We start from the raw sequence: 18,502 nt of genomic DNA, 5'->3' as shown, positions 1-18,502 counted from the left end.
AAAAAAAAAAAAAAAAGGATTAGTGGCAAGGCTGATCAGTTCTTTGTTTTTTTTAAAATTTTAAATATTTGTGAACATACTACTGATCAGTTCTTTGTGTGTGTACTGGTCTAGTACTAGAGGTTAAACCCTGGACCTGGAGCTTTGCCACTTGAATTCCGCCTTTGCCTTTGTGTTGGTCAATTGGAAATAGCAACAGATCCTCAGATCTCAGCCTCCCAAGAAATGGTACAATTTGGTTCTTTCAGAAAGGGCTGTCCATGACACTTTGATGGTCAGTGAAGGAATCACAACATGTCTGTGAAATCCTGGCTACTGAGATCTGAGGATTATGGTTCAAAGCCAGCCCGCACAGGGAAGTTGGTGAGACACTTATCTCCAATAAACCATTCACAAAAACTATGAGTGGCGCTGTGGCTCAAGTGATAGAGTGCAAGCCTAAGCCCTGAGATTAAGCCCCAGGACTATCAAAGAAAACAATACTGACTTGAAAAAGTAAAAATAAAATCATAGCTTAAATATTTTAAACCATATAGCAAACACATGAAATACAAAAATGAAGTGTATCTGCAAAGCTGAAAGTAGAAATTAAGTTAATAATACAAATTTCTCAAATAACTTCCCTTCACAAATTTGGTACAAAAGGGTGAAAAAGAATAAGAAACAAAACACTTAGAAATACAAACTATAAAGAGATCAAATATAATGTCAATTCTTATACATAATTATAATTACTACATAATTATAATAAGTATAAATAAGCTTGCCCAATGAAGGAATAATCTAATAGTTTGGAGGCTAAAACCAAGTATTTTGACAAAGTTTGAAATATCTTGCCCACTTTCTGGAACTGGACTCTTTTTCATAACAAAGCTTATTAATTATGACTCTTCCTAGTTCATCAATCCTGGGCAAAAGGCCCCTGCTACATGAAAGAAAGTGGATACAAAAATGATTACTCCTAGATTCTTTATAAATGTGTATTTGAATTGTTGTACACTGTGAGAAGGTAAATATATATCACTTCAGGTCCCTTAGGGTTATAGTTTGCATTAATGTTTAGAGATAAGCATTATTATGAGATCAGCATTATTATAGTCCTTAAGTTTGGTTGTCATATGAAGCCAAGTAATGATTAAGTTTCAAACTAGCTTGGAATGAACCCACTGATGCTTGCATATTTTCTTCAGTTAATGAATTTAACATGGGTGGTCATACTTTTGTGTTAGCATGATCTTCGCAATGAGTCTTAGACAGGTAAGAATTACCACCATGAGGATGTTTCATAGATGTCACTGAAACAACTCTCAGAGGCTCAGCTATCATTACATCAAAATCAATACTGTAACATAGGCACAGTTTGTAAACTATAGCAAATCTTACAAATCTAAATTATAAAATCCAATATATGCAACAATGAGATGTACAAGACGTTATGTTGAAAATTGAACTTTACAACTTTGGTGGGGGGACGCGGTAAGGAGATGGGAACCAATGGGAAAGGGAAACAAAGGAGGAGGCAACAATGCTTGACAAGAAATGTACTCATTACCTTGCTCACCAACTGTAACCCCTCTGTCAGGTATTTTCACAGTTGAAAACAAAAGAAAAGAAAATCCATTATAGCAACCCATAGCTACTATATTAGTTCATAGAAAGTAAATATGATAAGTCCAGACTTGCCTTTGTCCCCATTTCTTCTATATAAAATACCTTTCAACATTTAAGCCCAGTGCCTTGAGTGGAAAGAAGATAAACTTAGAAGAGCACACTATAGAGTCCCTAATCTATGGAGTGGAGTTTGTACAAAAAAGACTCCATTTCTCCTGAGAAGCTGTACTGAGATATAGGGGAACGATAAGAAATGATTCCAAGAAATTCTGTTTCTTCTTGGTAGCTACTTGTATACCAATTCCTTTTCTGACTTACTTTACATCACAACTCTATAAACAATGGAAGCTTACTGTGGCAGACCTAGGAAGCTTATACAATATTACTGAAATGCTTTGGTTCCTGAATGTGAAATGTATTCTTCTCTCATAAATATCAGTACTTAGTATTCAGCTTCATTAATACTTATGAAGTTACATGCATCTGTGAAATAATACAATATGCATCTTTGAATAATTTTATATAGACAAAGCAAGTCACAGTTGTACTTATGCTCATCATAATTCTTAGTTAAATCTATATACTTTAAAATTAAGGTATAAGTAAATCTAGGTAAAATATATGTCTTTTTTAATCGAAAGCAGTGGTGAATTATTTTTCAAAAGTACCTTCTGCTGCTGGGCACCAGTGGCCCATGCCTGTAACCCTAGCTACTCAGGAGGCTGAGATTTGATGATAGCAGTTCAAAGCCAGCTCAGGCAGGAAAGTGGGTGAGACTCATCTCCAATTAAAGACCAGAAAACTGGAATTGGTGAATCAAGTGGTAGAGTGCTAGCCTTGAGCTGAGTTGCTCAGGGACAGTGCCCAGGCTCAGAATTCAAGCCCCATGACTGACAAAGAAAAAAAGAACAAAAGCAAACAAATAAAAGAAACTTCTGCTGAAAGTAAAAATTAGTTTATCATAGCAAATGTGGCTTTAATCTATGCTCAGTTTTCAGAAGCCTATGAATATTTCAAATGCAGTTGTTGAGTTATTGAATCAATAGCATTTATACTTGAAATGCTGTGATTTTTAGTCATTGAATCTTATTAAATTAATTAAAATGTACAATATATTACTTTAAAAAATCCTATGTCTTGGCTGAGTCAAGGAAAAGTTTAACAAAGTTGTATTTTATTTTTGCAGAAATTACTTAAAATCTTAAATATAGAAGAAATATTGCAATAAATGAAAAAGAAGTTTGATTTATATATCATTAGCCAAATCTCCCTGTATAAAAACCAGAACTATCTGAAGCCAACATAAAAGTTTATGCCTTTGATCTTACTGTATGAACGTATAGAGTTCTGTATAATTCGTAATGTCCAAGTGTATTTTTTTGTCATCCAGTGTGTTTACTTGTAGATTTATAGGGACATTCTAATTAGAACAATCAGAGAAACCATGCAACATGTTTCTTTGGGCCTACTTTACTTTGCTTGATACAATTTTTTCTTAGTCTTTCCTTTTCTTTATGAATGGTACAATATTATTCTTTCTGATGGAAGCATAGAATTCCATTTCTTGGTCCATTTTTCTGCTAAGGGACATATGGGTTGATTCCATATGTTGGCTATAGTAAATAATTCTGCAATGAACATGGTTGGGCTGATAGCTTTAGTGTTCCCTTGTTTGTGGTCTATTAGTTAAATGCCCACATCTGGAATTGCTGGGTCATATTCTTAGGAAAGGATCACAAAGGATCAATAGTTATGTGCATGAGTATACAAAATGATATTTATCTAAATGTGCTCCAAGAAATAAAAACAAGAATTTTTTTATTTTGCTTTTTTTTCTCTTTTGTCACTGTTTTTGTTTTCTTTACCTTTGTCTTGTAAGTTATCTGTTTTGGGGAGGGTAAGGCAACACAGAAAAGATGGGACAAAGGATGAACAAATTCAGAGATCATACTCAGTAGACACTAGGTTGAAAATGAACAATATAACTTGTGGAGTACAGGAGGAAAAATCTGGGAGAAAACAAGTGAAGAGGTGACACTGCTCAGAAAGAAATGTACTCATTACCTGACTTATGTACTTGTAACATTCTATATATGATCTTTACAATAATAATAATAAAAATTATGCCATCTAGGTATCTATGAATCATAAATGTGGTATTAGTCAATAATTTCATTCATTTTGATTTTAACATGCCATCAACAATCTAATTCTAATAAAAGTGCATAAATTCTCTGCATCATCCCTTGTTGATATGGATGAATTTGGTGTTGTGTTTCAATCTATGTCACATTTCAATTTAATATAAATGATTTGGGCAGTTCAGCTTAGAAAATGCCTATGTATCATTTTCAGAATAAGTTATTCTAGGTTATAAATGAATATTCATTTTCTTTTACTTTCTTTTTATTATTTATTTTGTTTATTTATTGTACAGGTGTTGATAAGGCAGTACAGTTATAAAAGTAAGGTAATGAGTGCATTTCTTTTTAAACACTATTAAAAATAATCCAATTTTGCAAATGGGTATTTCAAATAATGGAAAATATTTTTGGTTATGCATTTGACTGTTTAAAACATATGAGTATGTTGAATTTTATTAAATTGAAATTCAAATAAAGTATTTTCAATAAAACTATTGTGTAAGTTCAGGGAACTGAAAATAAAAATTGTATATTGTTTTCATGACTTCTATCACTACTTTCAAATATTATTTATCCTAAATAATAATTACTTGAATATGTTGCTTTTTAAATACATAATTATAATTCATTTTACTTTAGTAATGATGACCACTAGAATTTCTTTAAATTACTTTTTTATCGTGCTTACCTAAGTAGATTATACATGCTAGTTCCCAGTTTATCCTTGTTGATTTATTGGTTTGACTGCAAAGGCCATACATTTCTTATTTTAAAATTTATTTTACTGTAATGATGCTGTACAGAGGGATTTCAGTTACATGAGTAAGGCAATGAGTACAGTACTTGTCGAGCATTGTTACCCCTTCCTTTCCTTGTTGTTCTCTTCCTATCCCTTCCCTCCCCACCTCCTACACTCCTAACCCCTGAAACTGTAAAGTTCATTTCCAATATACTGTCTTGTGGGTATCATTGTTGCAATGGGTCATCTTGTGTCCTTGTCTCATCATTTTGTTATTCCCTTTTATCTCCCCAAATTAGATAAACATATATACAAGATGCAGGGTACCAAAATCAAGTACCGTGACAACAGGGGATATACCATATGGGGAAGAACACACAAGGAAACAAAAATCACATAGTATATTAAAACAACAACATCAAACAAAGACCTCTTGTGTCCATATATTGGGGTTTATTTCACTTAGCATCATCTTATATGGTCATATGTACATAGGTTTTGAGCTTTTCTGCTCATCTGATAAAATTATCCTAGACATATACTAATTATTGCAAATGAGGGAAAACATGTGGAGGATATCTCAGAAATCAAATTGGTAGAAATCTTTACATCAGATATTGATTTAGTAAATGACTTCTTTTTGATCACTATTACTTATGTTATTGGATTTATTCTTATGATATTTATAATGTTTAAGTATTTTTATTTGTATTTATTTTAGAATGGTTTGGGAGAATTATGATGTCTATTCTTCCAGAGAACATTAACAAGACTAATAATCATGGATGGACACATCTGACTGTTGTTAGTTCATTTTTTGTCCTTCATACCATTGGGTATCAGTGTATTCATGAACAAAGACAAGGAGGTAATGATCCATGGAAAATATGTTACTGCATAAATCATATGAGGACAAAGGCTTTAACTGGAAAAGAACTGTTCAGGGACTCATTAAATCATGCTTCTGGGATTGAGACAGAAAACTTTTAATGAGTTTGGCCGAGTTGAACACCCACAGAGTCTTGCTAAATAGCTTCCCAATTAACAGGAGTTAAAACTTTATTTTGTCCCTTTGTAACTTGTGGTTAATTGGAGCCTTAATGTATTAGAAGAATTGCAGTAAATTGTCATGGAGCACTGTTAGCAAACTCCAAGGATGTTGTTCTGTGGTTGTCATGGTGACACTTGGCATAGAAATGAGTCTCATAGCAGTAAAGTTACCTTTCTGTGAACCACACACTGTACCAATTATGTGTTGCCAGTCTCTACTGTTAAATGAATACCAGTTAGATATCTGCTTTTAACATTAGAACATGGTCTCCTGAGATTAAAGGACACAGAGAAACAATGTGAAGATAGGAAAATGTAATCTTGCAGATACAAGGGGAATTAGGCTATAGGATTCTTACTATAAAAAATGTTCATTTCGCAATGTTTTTTCTGTTCTACATTGTAATAAACATGATTGATATACAAATCATATAGGAAAAAACCCTTATTTGTATAAATATTTTAAGGGAGGATATTTTATTATTTCACTTCATAAAGGATCACATTGCATTTATGTAGAATTCTTCTTTGTACATGCCTTAAAATAATGATGAGTCCAGACAAGTTATTATCTTCAATTTTTTCAGCTTCTTCTTAATGCCATTATACAAAAATATGCTTAGAAAATTGGAATAATTCAATGAAAATTGCAAATTTCTAACTTACATTGAGATATTTCAATTTTACAGACAACAGTAGAAGAAATATAATGGAAATAAATAATTCTATTTTGAAATTAGCTCTATCTTTAAAGAACATAATTCTATCTTAAAACTCCTATTTTTAAAGTATATACATGATTTATATAGAAATGTAATTCATTAAGTTTTAACCACATTTTTCTTTTCCTTCTTTTTGATATATTAGTAAGCATAAAATCACTATTAGTCTCAATCTCCATATGTGTTTAATAGTATGAGTTTTCTCACTTAAGCTAAGGCTTCTTATACACAGAAAACAACAAAAAATGATTAACACAGACCATTTGCTTTCTTGTTGTTATGTAAATGGCAACCCTTCCAGTTAGATATTAGAAATCTGTGATTTTATGTAAGTATTCCAAAAGCTCAATTTGCCTGCATAAGTCACCCAGAATTTATCCATTCTTTCCTATACAATATTTCCGTTGTGAGTCACTTCTAAATTATGACAGATTATGGAACTGGACTGAGAGAATGCTAAACCGGGTGCCGGTGGCTCACGCCTGTAATCCTAGCTACTCAAGAGGCGGAGATCTGAGGATGGCGGTTCAAAGCCAGCCCAGGCAGGAAAGCCTATGAGACTCTTATCTCCAATAATCCACTAGAAAACTGGAAGTGGCGCTGTGGCTCAAGCGGTAGAGTGCTCGCCAGAATTCAAGTCCCACGACTGACAAAAAGAAAAAAAAAAAGAGAGAGAATGCTAAGTATGGAGGTGAAGATTATACCTAGGTGTCCACAATCAACTTTCTTTACTAAGTACTCTTCTGTTTGGGATCCTACACTAAGCCATAATACAGGACAAAAATATCTATGGGTCTATTTTTGACTAAAAATGCATAAGCCAACAAAGGTTCCTTAATGTTTCTTCCAGAGGCATTCATGTTTTAACATATGCTTTAAAATAGTGAAGAGTCTAGACAAGTTATGTTCAGTTTTTCAAGCTTATTAATACTACCATGCAAAAATATTCTCCTTAAAAAATTGGAATCCTTAAAATGGAATAATTTAATAAAAATTGCAATTTTCTAACTTACATTCAGATATTTCAATTATTTCAGTTATTATGGACTTGCATTCTTAGAAAATAATATTATTATAAATATAGGTTAATAAATACAATTGTGTATATTAATTTAAAGTGTGTTCCATTTAATAAATTATATAGTAATGTATTTATTAATTTGAATATGAGATTTGTATTCCCACATATAGAAATGACATGTAAAAGGTATTTTTAGATATAATCTATAGGTGTCTGATTATTATGAGAAGGTTTGAAATGGACAATATTTAAATGTACATGTGTTTGTGAAGCTTCATCTTCTGTAAATTATCTGCTCACATACTGCTCAAAGGTTCTTAGTGAAGAGTAATAGTATTCATTTAATATTTTGATGAGCTTCTTGCACTTTGAACACTTCTATTTATATGAATGCAATCAGCAAGATAGTGGAGTATGAAATCCTGTCATTTAACTTCTCATAAAATGATGAAAATTATTAATTAATGAAAAACTGGCCTGCATAGTTAGAAACCTTCTGTAATGCATTGTAGTAAGAAAGAGATCAGGCACAAGAGTGATTTTCTGTGGAAGCAAGCTTTCCAGAGTCATCTTGAGACAGCTAGGAAAAAAAGAATGATAGATACTCTCACTCTGAACTTCTCAATGGGGATGCTGATTTGGTCTCCAGAGGTCAGGTGTGCCAGAGATATGGAAACCTTATTTCTTAAGATAACCAGAACCCAATAATGAACTGAGCCTCTGAAGTTAGAAGCACATCTGTAATCTTGTAATCTTGCCTCATGAAACAACCATGTATGCCTCTTCATAACAGGTCTGTTAATCCTTCAAACCTCTCATGTAAGCCTGTCCTTTGAAGCTATGGCCATCATGCACGAGGGTGTGCTGAACTGGAGCGGACCTACATGTTTTTGCTTCTTGGGCACCACAATAGTCTAGCTTTATTTTATAGGGCCTACCATAAAATAACCAACAAAAAAGTGAAGAAAGCAAGCAATAGTGCCTCCTCTTTTCCTTATACATGTGTCTTTTGGGGAGAATATTTAATAAACAAATTTCAGCACTCTGGGACTAGAAGCCTGTTACTCTGTGTGTGTGGGTCAATGCTAAAGAGCTCAATTAGTCTTCTGCTTTTTGACAATCAAAGCCAATCTAATAGCAAACTGACCAGTAACCCAGACTTTAAGGCTGCTGTCCTTTCAGGTATGACCATATTTAAGAACCCAGTCCCATGCACACAAATTCTAGAGCCTTTCTCCACAGACAATCAAAGAGTGCCAGTACCAAAGACACCAAAAGTTTTGCCACCCACAACAGTAGTAGATTGAAACCCTTTTGTACTTCTTTGTCTCTTTTGCAACTGCCTGTATCTTGCATACTGTTTTAAATGACATAGTGTGGATAGCTCTATCCTGAGCATTGATATTACTATTTGACCACACTCTTGAGAAAGGATTCTGTCCACATATGCATGAGCCTTATGAATGCTCCCATGAATGCTGCATTCTGACAGTACTAGTACTTTCTGCCTCTGAACTTGACCACAATCCTGATTCGAAACCAAGTGGGATAATCTTGGTCACAGCTTCCAAGGTAAAAGAAAAAAAATCAAAGCCAACTTTCTCTTACAGAATTGCATAGAAATTATGTCTCTGTTTCTACTGTGTGTACAAAACTTCCACCTTATTCCCAGCAACCTATATTGCAACCAGTTCTAGGTGAAAGTCCTCCCAAGATGAGTCCATGAATGTGCAACATGTAATTGTTATAACAAAGCACAGATATTATTACAACCATTAATACATGTTTTTTAAAAATGAAAGAAAAAATCCAAATACCAAAGGAATGTCAGAAGTATTCAGCAATAAACACAAAAAAATGGTGGCCTGAATTGTCTGACAATGAATTCAAAACAAATATTTGGATCATAAGCATGCTCTAAGAGAACATAAAAAGGATTCAGGGAATTCGTGAAAATCAAAGTGAATAAAAAGAAGTCATAAATAGAACTTAATGAAATTCTAGAGTTGAGAATAAAGTAAAGGAGATGGAACATATAGTAGAGTGTCAATAAGAGAACAGGTTCATCAGAAAAAGAAAAACACCCACACGTGAAAACTAGTACTCTGTATGGAGATAAGGCTGTGCATTTTACAGAACAGCAACATTCAGGATGTGCTTTGTCCTGATTAATTCCACTTTGAGTGCACATACTAAGACAAATGATCCTACCTCTTTACACAAGGAAACAGCCATCACCTTTCCATCATAAACAGGAGAAATAGACTGACAAGCAACTTATTTATGCAAATAAAAATGGGATCTATGGACTTTTCAAATTAAACAAAGAGCATATTGAAAAAAAATAATTCAACATATAATGCATCATCCTCATCGGGATCATTTTAAAGGAAGATGACTTAACTGGATTTCTGGTATTCAGCAAGACATCTTGAAGCCAGCTAATACATGCATCATGGAATCAAGAGATAAAATCCCACCTCTGATCTTGTGGAGTTAGCTCATCATAATCTTCCTGCCACACAAGACTCTCTTGACAGACCATCCATCTGGACTCAGTGAATGGGCTTTGAAGGTGCTCTGTCCATAGAACCAGTTTGGTGACTTGCAACAGTTTTGTGTTTTCCATCAGCTCTGTGCTTTGGCAACCCTATACTGGGACAGCTCTGTGATTATGCTGGCACGCTAATATATTATCTAAAGATCTTTAGTGACTGTCTTTGAGTTGTATACTCGCTCTCTACCCAGCCTCAGAAAGGCTCCTTTCACATACCTATTGCTCTCTTAATCATTTTGTAACATTATATCACTTTATTAAGTACAATGTTTTATGTAAGAGTTAATATTATTGAAGTTAGAATAACAGAATAGTTGCCAAGTTGTCAACTTGGAAGTTGAAATTGGAAGACTATGTGAATTGAAGCCAATAAAATTAATATAGTTTGTGAATTTAATAATATTCAATAAAGCCTGACATTATTGGAAAACACATGTGTCTTGCTTCTGACATAGGTCATTTACCATACTTGGATGATGATGAAAAATAGGTTATTGAAAAAGGCTATTGAAATTTCAGGATACCATCAAATAGGCTGATTTACACCCAGTGAGCAATGCAATGTCCCATTGGTTCTGGCAGGGTATGCTTTTGTCTGCTAGCCACTAAGCTAAGAAATCATTGTGTCTATTGTTTAGTTTTGGCTCTGGATGGGGAAAATCCAAAGTGAATATTTTCTTTGAAGCAGAGGACGTGTGTGTGTGTGTGTGTGTGTGTGTGTGTGTGTGTGTGTCCTAAGGCTTTAGCTCAGATCTTGAGCACACTGCCACTGGTAAGTTTTGCTCAAGGCTACTAGAGCTCTATCACTTAAGCCAGCTCCACTCTGGTTTTTCAGGGTGGTTAATTGTAGATAAGAGTCTTATGGACTTTCAGTCCAGGTTGGTTTGAACGATGACTCCCAGAGCTCAGCCTCACAAGTAGCTAGGATTATAGATATCAGCCACAGTGTCTGGACAAATCTTTGTACTTGATTTAAAGTTTCTAAGTGCCTAGTTTGATCTTGAGGCTTGCCCTGTGACCTGCTGGTGTTCATAGGATTGTTTGAATGTCCTCTATGCAAGAAGTTTGGGATTCTGTGTGTTCATTGAGGAGCTAGGATTGAACTTGTAAACAGCTTTGCTCTTTTTTTATGGGTGTCTTTCTAGTTCTAAATGCCTTTTATGGTTTCTGCCAGTTTCTTGGTGATCTCCAGAGATCTCATTCTCCTTGAAATATAGTTTCTCATATATTGCCCTGCATCTACTATGCAAAGGGTACTTCTACTCTGCCATCTTCTCTCAGACTATCCATATCCTGACATGATTACTTTTATAGTCAAAACTGCAAATCAGTTTATCGAAGGCTTTATTTTTTATCTTTTGAATTGGATATTTGCACCCTCGTGTGTCAGTTTTCCTCAACTAAAGATTCTGTGTTCAAGTGTTACCTCATTAAAGAGCAAACAAATTATATTCTGAGGATATGCCACAAAGTAATTGATTTTTTTATACTAAAGAACTTCCACTTTACTTTATAATACAAAAATAACTACAGTCAGGAACTGGTGGATCAAGCCTGTAATCCTAGCTACTCGGGACGCTGAGATCTGAGGATTGCAATTCATTTCCAGCCTGGGCAGGAAAGTCAGTGAGACTCTGATCTCCAATTAACCACCAGAAAACCAGAAGTGGTAGAGCATTCGCCTTGACCTGAAGAGCTCAGGGATGGCACTCAGGTCCAGAGTTCAAGCCTCACGACCAACAAAAACTAAAACTAAAACAGAAACAAAACCTACAGTAATGATATATTAGTCATCAAGCTTAAATACATTGAAATGGATGCAGGTTATGGAGTCTTCCTTGCCCAGAAACATATTTTTGCCTCAACTCCCAGAAGTACATTGTAGATGAACTTTATTATCAAAACAAGGTGACTTGAGATGCAAGTGAAGAGGAAGCTGGTTTTTCAGCAATATGCAGCTGGATGGATAAGAATAATAGAGGTTGATTTTTGCTGTTATTGTTTATTTTCCAATGGGACAGAGGCATAGGAAAGAAGGATACTTGCATTCTTCATTGAAAAGAAGGCCCATCCATGTACATCTTCGGGATTCATCCACAAAACAAGACTTTTAACAACCTGAATCTTACTAACCAGAGTAAAAAGTCCTATTGTGAGCTATAATTTTCCTTCTTTTTTGTAACACAAAATGTTCAAGGGTTTTTTTATTGTAAAGATACTGTAGAGAGGGCTTACAGTGACATGAGTAAAGTAATGAGTACATTTCCTATCAAGCATTGTGACCTCCTCCTTTGATTTCCCCCCACCATCACTTCCCTCCCCACCTCCTGAACTCCTCCCTCTCTCCCCCAACATTGTAAAGTTCATTTTCAACATAGTGTCCTGTATATCTCATTGTAACAATGGGTCAACCTGCATCCCATTTAAGTTTGAGTGTTTTTAAATATATTTGTTGTTATTGTAAAGGCAATGTACAATAGGGTTACAATTACATAAGTCAGATGAAGACTATGTTTCTTTTTGAATATGTCTTCCCTCAGTCTCTTCCAGTTTTTTCCATCCTGACCCCTCTCTCCCACAAATTGTATAGCTCATTTTTAGCATAGTGTCTAGTAAGTATTACCGTTGTATTTATTCACCCTTTGTCTCATTATTTTTGGTCTTTCTCTCCAAAAGACAGGTAAACAAACAAGACCAAAGGATAAAAAAAAAGTAGCAGGAAGATAAAAACTCTTGTTTTCATCAACTGGTATTCATTTAGATTCACATCATTTCATATCATCAGGTGAACATAGCTATTGTGCCTTTGTGATCCTAAGAATATATATGCAGAATGACTTTTACACTTCCATCAAAAAGAATAATGTTGTATCATTTGTAAGTAAATGGAAAGACTTGGAAAAATTATATTACACAAAGCCAGACCTGAAGAAACAGAGGTTGCATGGTTTCTCTCATTTGCGGTAACTTGAATATGCCTAAAAATCTACAAGTAAACACACTGGAGGGTAAAAGGAAAAATGCAATGAGAAATCATAAATTAGACAGGTCTCTAGGAATTCACACAGTGTTTGAGGGTTTGTTGTTCCTAGATATTTAGGCAAAGAACATCTTGATCCACGTACATTGACTTACTTTTATATTTACAAAGTATGGATACAATGTTTCTTGAGCATATGAAAATAAATTATCAGTACTATAACACAAAATGAGATAATACTAAATGATTATTTCTGTATATGAAGATGTTCATTAATATTGCATTATTTAATATACTCCAGAAAACTTTCAATATCTTCAAGAAAGCTGATATCTTTAATCTGATAGTAAAGACTGAAAGAATAAGAAAAAATTCCCTTTCAGCCACCTTGCAGGGTGGTGGCAGCAGTTTGGTAAAACCACAAACTTCTCTTTTTGCCTGAATATCATATGATGTTCTTCATCAGCTACCTAATTGAATATAGCTATTTATTTTCCCTTATGTGTCATATGTTACTAAGGAGGAGTTTTTGAGTTGGAAATAGTAGAATTTCCTGACTACCCCTTTTTCTGTGAGCCTAACTCCTTCCAGATGCCAAGTGAGACTTTTCACCAATACCATTATGGGCCTCCACATCCACAGTGTTTCTCTGTTTAGTGAACTCTGCAAGGTCTCTGGTTTTACTTTGCTTCCATATGGTCTTCTTCACTCACCAGACTGAATCCCAACCACATTTTTAATGGGTGCTTCCAGTCAAGCCTGAGTGAGTACCCTGGGTTGGAATGCCTCTTGTAATTTCAATGAGGCCTGGTCAAAATATTCTCAGAGATACCATTTTTGCAGCTGCAATGGCAATGGTCAGACGTCTGTTTACTATCAGACTCTTTTTTTTTGCTATCTCTCCTTTTTAATGTTCTCCAACCTTTTGGCTTGTGCCTGCAAGAGTGCAAAGCAGGTTGGTTCTTGGATACCCCCAACTCTAGGTTCCCTCTCAAAGCCTAGCCATTCTAGGTTCTCCCTCCCTCTCTGTCTCTGTCTCTCTGTCTCTGCCTCTATCTCTGTCTCTCTCTGTCTCTCTGTCTCTCTGTCTGTCTGTCTGTCTGTCTGTCTGTCTGTCTGTCTGTCTGTCTCTCTCTCTCTCTCTCTCTCACTCCCTCGCCCCCTGTGGACTGCAGATGATTTAATTTAATTTGGTCTCAATGTAAGTTAAAACTCTCATCATGTCCAGTGAACTTTGTTACATTTTCCTCCTTGCAGTATCTACCAGATCCACAGAGAAATAACTATGACAAGTATGTGTTGCTTAATTCTTATCACGTTACAAGTAAGCTCTGCTCATTATTTTGGTAGGTCTCCTGCTGCTTTAATTGGAAATATAAAGGGGGTTTTTGGCAAAGACTCATTGGATCTGAGTTCAAAGCCAGCCCAGGCAGAAAAATTCCTCTGAGACTACATCTCCTAACTAACCAGCAAAGAGCCAGGCTGGAGGCATGGCTCAAGAGAGTCTTATCTCTAATTAACCAGCCAAATGCTGGAAGTGGCACTGTGACTCAAAGTGGTAGAGTGCTAACCTTGAGCAGCAGTGCTCAGGACAGTGCCTAGGCTTTGAGTTCAAAGCCTGTGAATGACAACTAGGACAAACTATCCCAGTAACAAGCACGTGGACCCCCTGGGATTCAACCAGTCCAAGAAACAAGGGACAATGGAGAGGAGTAAGAGGAGATGATGTCTCATCAGCCACTTTGTGCCTGCCCTTTCAAAATTAACCAGAGCGTGGAGGTCAATAGAAATAAGCTTGCCTATCTACTGCCCATACCTGTTTACCTTCTAATTGCACAGGAACTTACACTCTTGCTTTTGTTACTATTTGTGTGCTCCATTTTTTTTTTTTGGTTCAACCTCTGCCTCTTCCAGTCTTCGTTCAAGGACTACCAAGGGATAGCTGCTGCCTGCTGCCTTCTCCCGGAAGGGACCATATCTCCACTCCTAATGTTGATGCCCCTGTACCAGCAGGAAGTAGCCACAGAGAATCTGTGCCCTGGTTCATAATTATCAAAAGGCAGGAATGTAAGGTGTGCCCTGGGATGGCTAGGCCGCGGCTCCTCCCACCTCCTGGCTAGGTCTCTGTCCAGTAACTGTGTCACCTAAATAACTGGCACACCTGGAGGGCACATCCAGGTTACCTTTGGTCATGCCACCCATCTGGCTGGAAGAAGGTCTCAGGCCCTGAGGTCACATCTTCATCCAGTGAGGCCACACCTTCCCTCACCTGGCTGCCCCTCCTCCCCCCCCTTCCCTACTATAACCCAGGTTAGACCTCAGCCTTTAGACCATGTGGTCCCACCCTTGTAGGCCAGGGGCAGAAGTTCAGTAAAATAATAAAATTCTCTTCTTGCCTGAAAAATACTTACTTGTAGATGCAGTTATTAAGAAACTAATAAATATAGGATATTCAAATTATTAGTGGAAATACAAAGGGCCATACCCCCTGGATTAAGGCAGGTTACAGGCTAGATGCATACCCTTAATATTATGTATTGCTTTCTTGCTGTTAGAACTTTCTTTGAGATTTAATCTCCTATATAGTCTGCAGCTTAGAACTGGTGAAACAGAAAAAATGACCCGCTGTGAATCTGAACAAGATGTTTAAGCATTTCCAAAGCCTCTCCCTGTTCATTCTAGTAATAAGGCCAGCTCTGTAGACTTTTCTGTTTGTAGCTTATCCACTAGAGAGTCAGTCCTCTGAGCAATCCTCTTAGCTGACTGCTTTCTTAGGCACCTAACACTGGAACCTGATCAAACTCTTGTCAGAATTCCTATAGAATAAAGCTCCCAAAGATGTTACCAGTCAATGGGTTCTCATCCAGCTGATATTCCCACAGGGTCACAGGTTGATTTCTATATAAGAAAACAGGCTTTGCCACTGTATGCCAGTTAACAAAAGTGTTGAAGTGCAGGAAAAAAAGGAGATATTTGAATATGTGACACACATAAGCAAGGGAAAAGTGTCACTTCAGTCCATCTTTAACCACTCCTCAAAATATAAATGCCAACATTCAAAAGTCATTAGCTCATCTATATACATATTTCTTGGATATTTTATGGTAGCATGTGAATGTTCTATTACATTTCAGATCATCTGTAAATAGTGTTATTTCTTTGATATTTTAATTTCTTAATGTTTTTTTTCTTCTGACTTACTGCTCTAAATGGGAAATGATTTTTTTTCATGTTGAATATGTCATCCATAGTAGTTTTTTTTTTTGTTTTTTTTGGTTTTTGGTCAGTCATGGGGCTTGAACTCTTGGCTTGGGCACTTTCCCTCAGCTCTTCAGCTCAAGGTGAACACTCTACCACTTGAGCCACAACGCCACTTCCAGTTTTCTGGTGGTTTATTGGAGATGAGTCTCACTGACTTTCCTTGTTCAAGCTGGCTTTGAATTGTGATCCTCAGATCTCAGCCTTCTGAATAGCTAGGATTACAGGCATGAGCAACCAGTGCTTGGCTCACAGTAGTCTTTATTAATGTCAAGTGCATTGCTTTTATTCATAATCTCTTCAAAGCTTTTATCATTCCTGCATGTTTAATTTTCTGAAAGGTTTTCTCCGTCAGTTGAAACATCCACTTGTTCAACCATTCTTGATCTTGTTTATATGACATTACATTTTGTACACTGACATGAAACCAACTTGATATGATATTTCTAATATGCTGGTGAGTTTGGTTACAAGGATCTTGAGAGTTTTTATATCATTGTCAATAACTTTGTTCATAATTCATTTTTATTGCTATGTCTGTGAAATTTTGGAGTAATATGTTACAGACTTCAGAGAATAACTTTTTTTTCCCCCCATCAGTCGTAGTGCTTGAACTCTGGGTTTGGGTGCTATTCCTGCACTCCTCAGCTCACGGGGAGTGCTCTACTGCTTGAGCCACAACTCCACTTCTGTGTTTATTTCTAGCAGTTTGTTGGAGAGAAAAGTTTCACGGACTTTCCTGCCTGGGCTGGCTTTGAACCGAGATCTTCAGATCTCAGCATCCTGAGTAGCTAGGATTACAGGTGTGACTCACCGGCGCCTGGCCCAGAGAATAAATTTTGCAGTGTTCTCTCCCTTTCCATTTCATAAAAGAGTTTGAGGAATGTTTTATTAATACTTTGTTAAATGTTACAAGGTTTGGGAGGTTGGCTCAGTGTGGTAGAGTACTTACCTTGCATGCCCTGGGTTCAATTCCTCAGCAGCACATAAACAGAAAAGGCCGGAAGTGGTGCTATGGCTCAAGTGGTAGGGAGCTAGTCTTGAGTGAAGGGCTGAGGGACAACGCCCAGGCCCAGAGTTCAGCCCCCAAGACTGCCCCTCCCCCCAAAAAAATGTGTTACAAGTTAGACACTGGTGACTTAAGCCTGTAATCCTAGCTACTCACAAGGCAGAAACTGAGGCTCATGGTTCAAGAGAGGTCAAGCAAGAAAGTCTTCGAGGATCTTATTTCCAATTAAACACCAAAAACATAGACATAGATGAATGGTTCAAGTAGTAGAGCACTAGCTTTGAGCAAAAGCAGCACAAAGTGCCCAGACTCAGTTCAATCCACAGGAGTTAGGCTTGTGTGTTCGCACACACACACACATTCCATAAAATTTAAATAAGAAATTTCTCATGGGCTTTTCCTTTTGTAGTTAAGAGATTATTTCTGCTTACATCTCATTTTTTTGGAAAATCCATTTAAATGTCACACAGCCTGTTGTTTCAATTTTGGTAGATCAACTATATCTGAAAATGTATCTAGTTCTTTCAGATTTTCCAGTTTATTTTATGCCAATACACCTCACACTGCCATTGCCTGGTAGCCAGAGTTGAATACTCAGAGAACCGCATAGAATAATCTATTGATTCTGTCAAGTTTTGACTGTGAGCAACTGAATCTATAACAGTACTGTGAAAAGTAAACATAATACAATATAAAATCAAATTATCCTTTAAAAATATTTCCATTGAGTGGGGTAAAGAATTTGAGATATGAAAATGAATTTATACAGTGAAAACAGGGGTTATGCTGTGGGGGAGGAACATACAAAGAAACAAAAAAAGCACATAGTACATTATATGTTAGAAACAATAGCAAGAAAGAATAAAAAATATTTGTGTGTTTATCTTGGGGTTCATTTTACTTAAAATCATTTTATATGGTCATATGTACATAGCTTTTGACCTTTTATACTTGTCCTAGACATGTACTAGTTATTGCAAATAAGGGAAACTATGGGACCTATGTTTCTTTGGGCTTGCCTTACTTCATTTAATATAATTTTTTACAAGTCTTTTCATTTCCTAACAAATGATTCCAGTGCCCTGCATCTTGTGTCCATACAAGCTTTAAACTCAGTATGACATTTTGGAGGGATAATTACTCCTTCAGTGTGACAAGCATTTTTCCACTTCTCATACCCCTGAGAGTTCTGGTAAGACACACCATCTTAAGTTAGAGTCTAATGTAGAAGACTGAGAGAAGAGGAGAAGAAACAGTCATGATTTAATGAGTTGGGAACACATGACCACAATGTCTGAGTAGTAGAGAACCATGAGAGATGATTGTAGAGAGGGAATCTAACCTGGACAAAAGGGAAGTGTTAAGTAGCTGAGAGATCAGATATTATAGGATGCTGTGGATGAGGTCCCTG

Source organism: Dipodomys ordii, unplaced genomic scaffold (assembly GCF_000151885.1).
Source record: "Dipodomys ordii isolate 6190 unplaced genomic scaffold, Dord_2.0 Scaffold27, whole genome shotgun sequence".
NCBI lineage: Eukaryota > Metazoa > Chordata > Mammalia > Rodentia > Heteromyidae > Dipodomys > Dipodomys ordii.
This window is presented reverse-complemented; position numbering follows the sequence as displayed.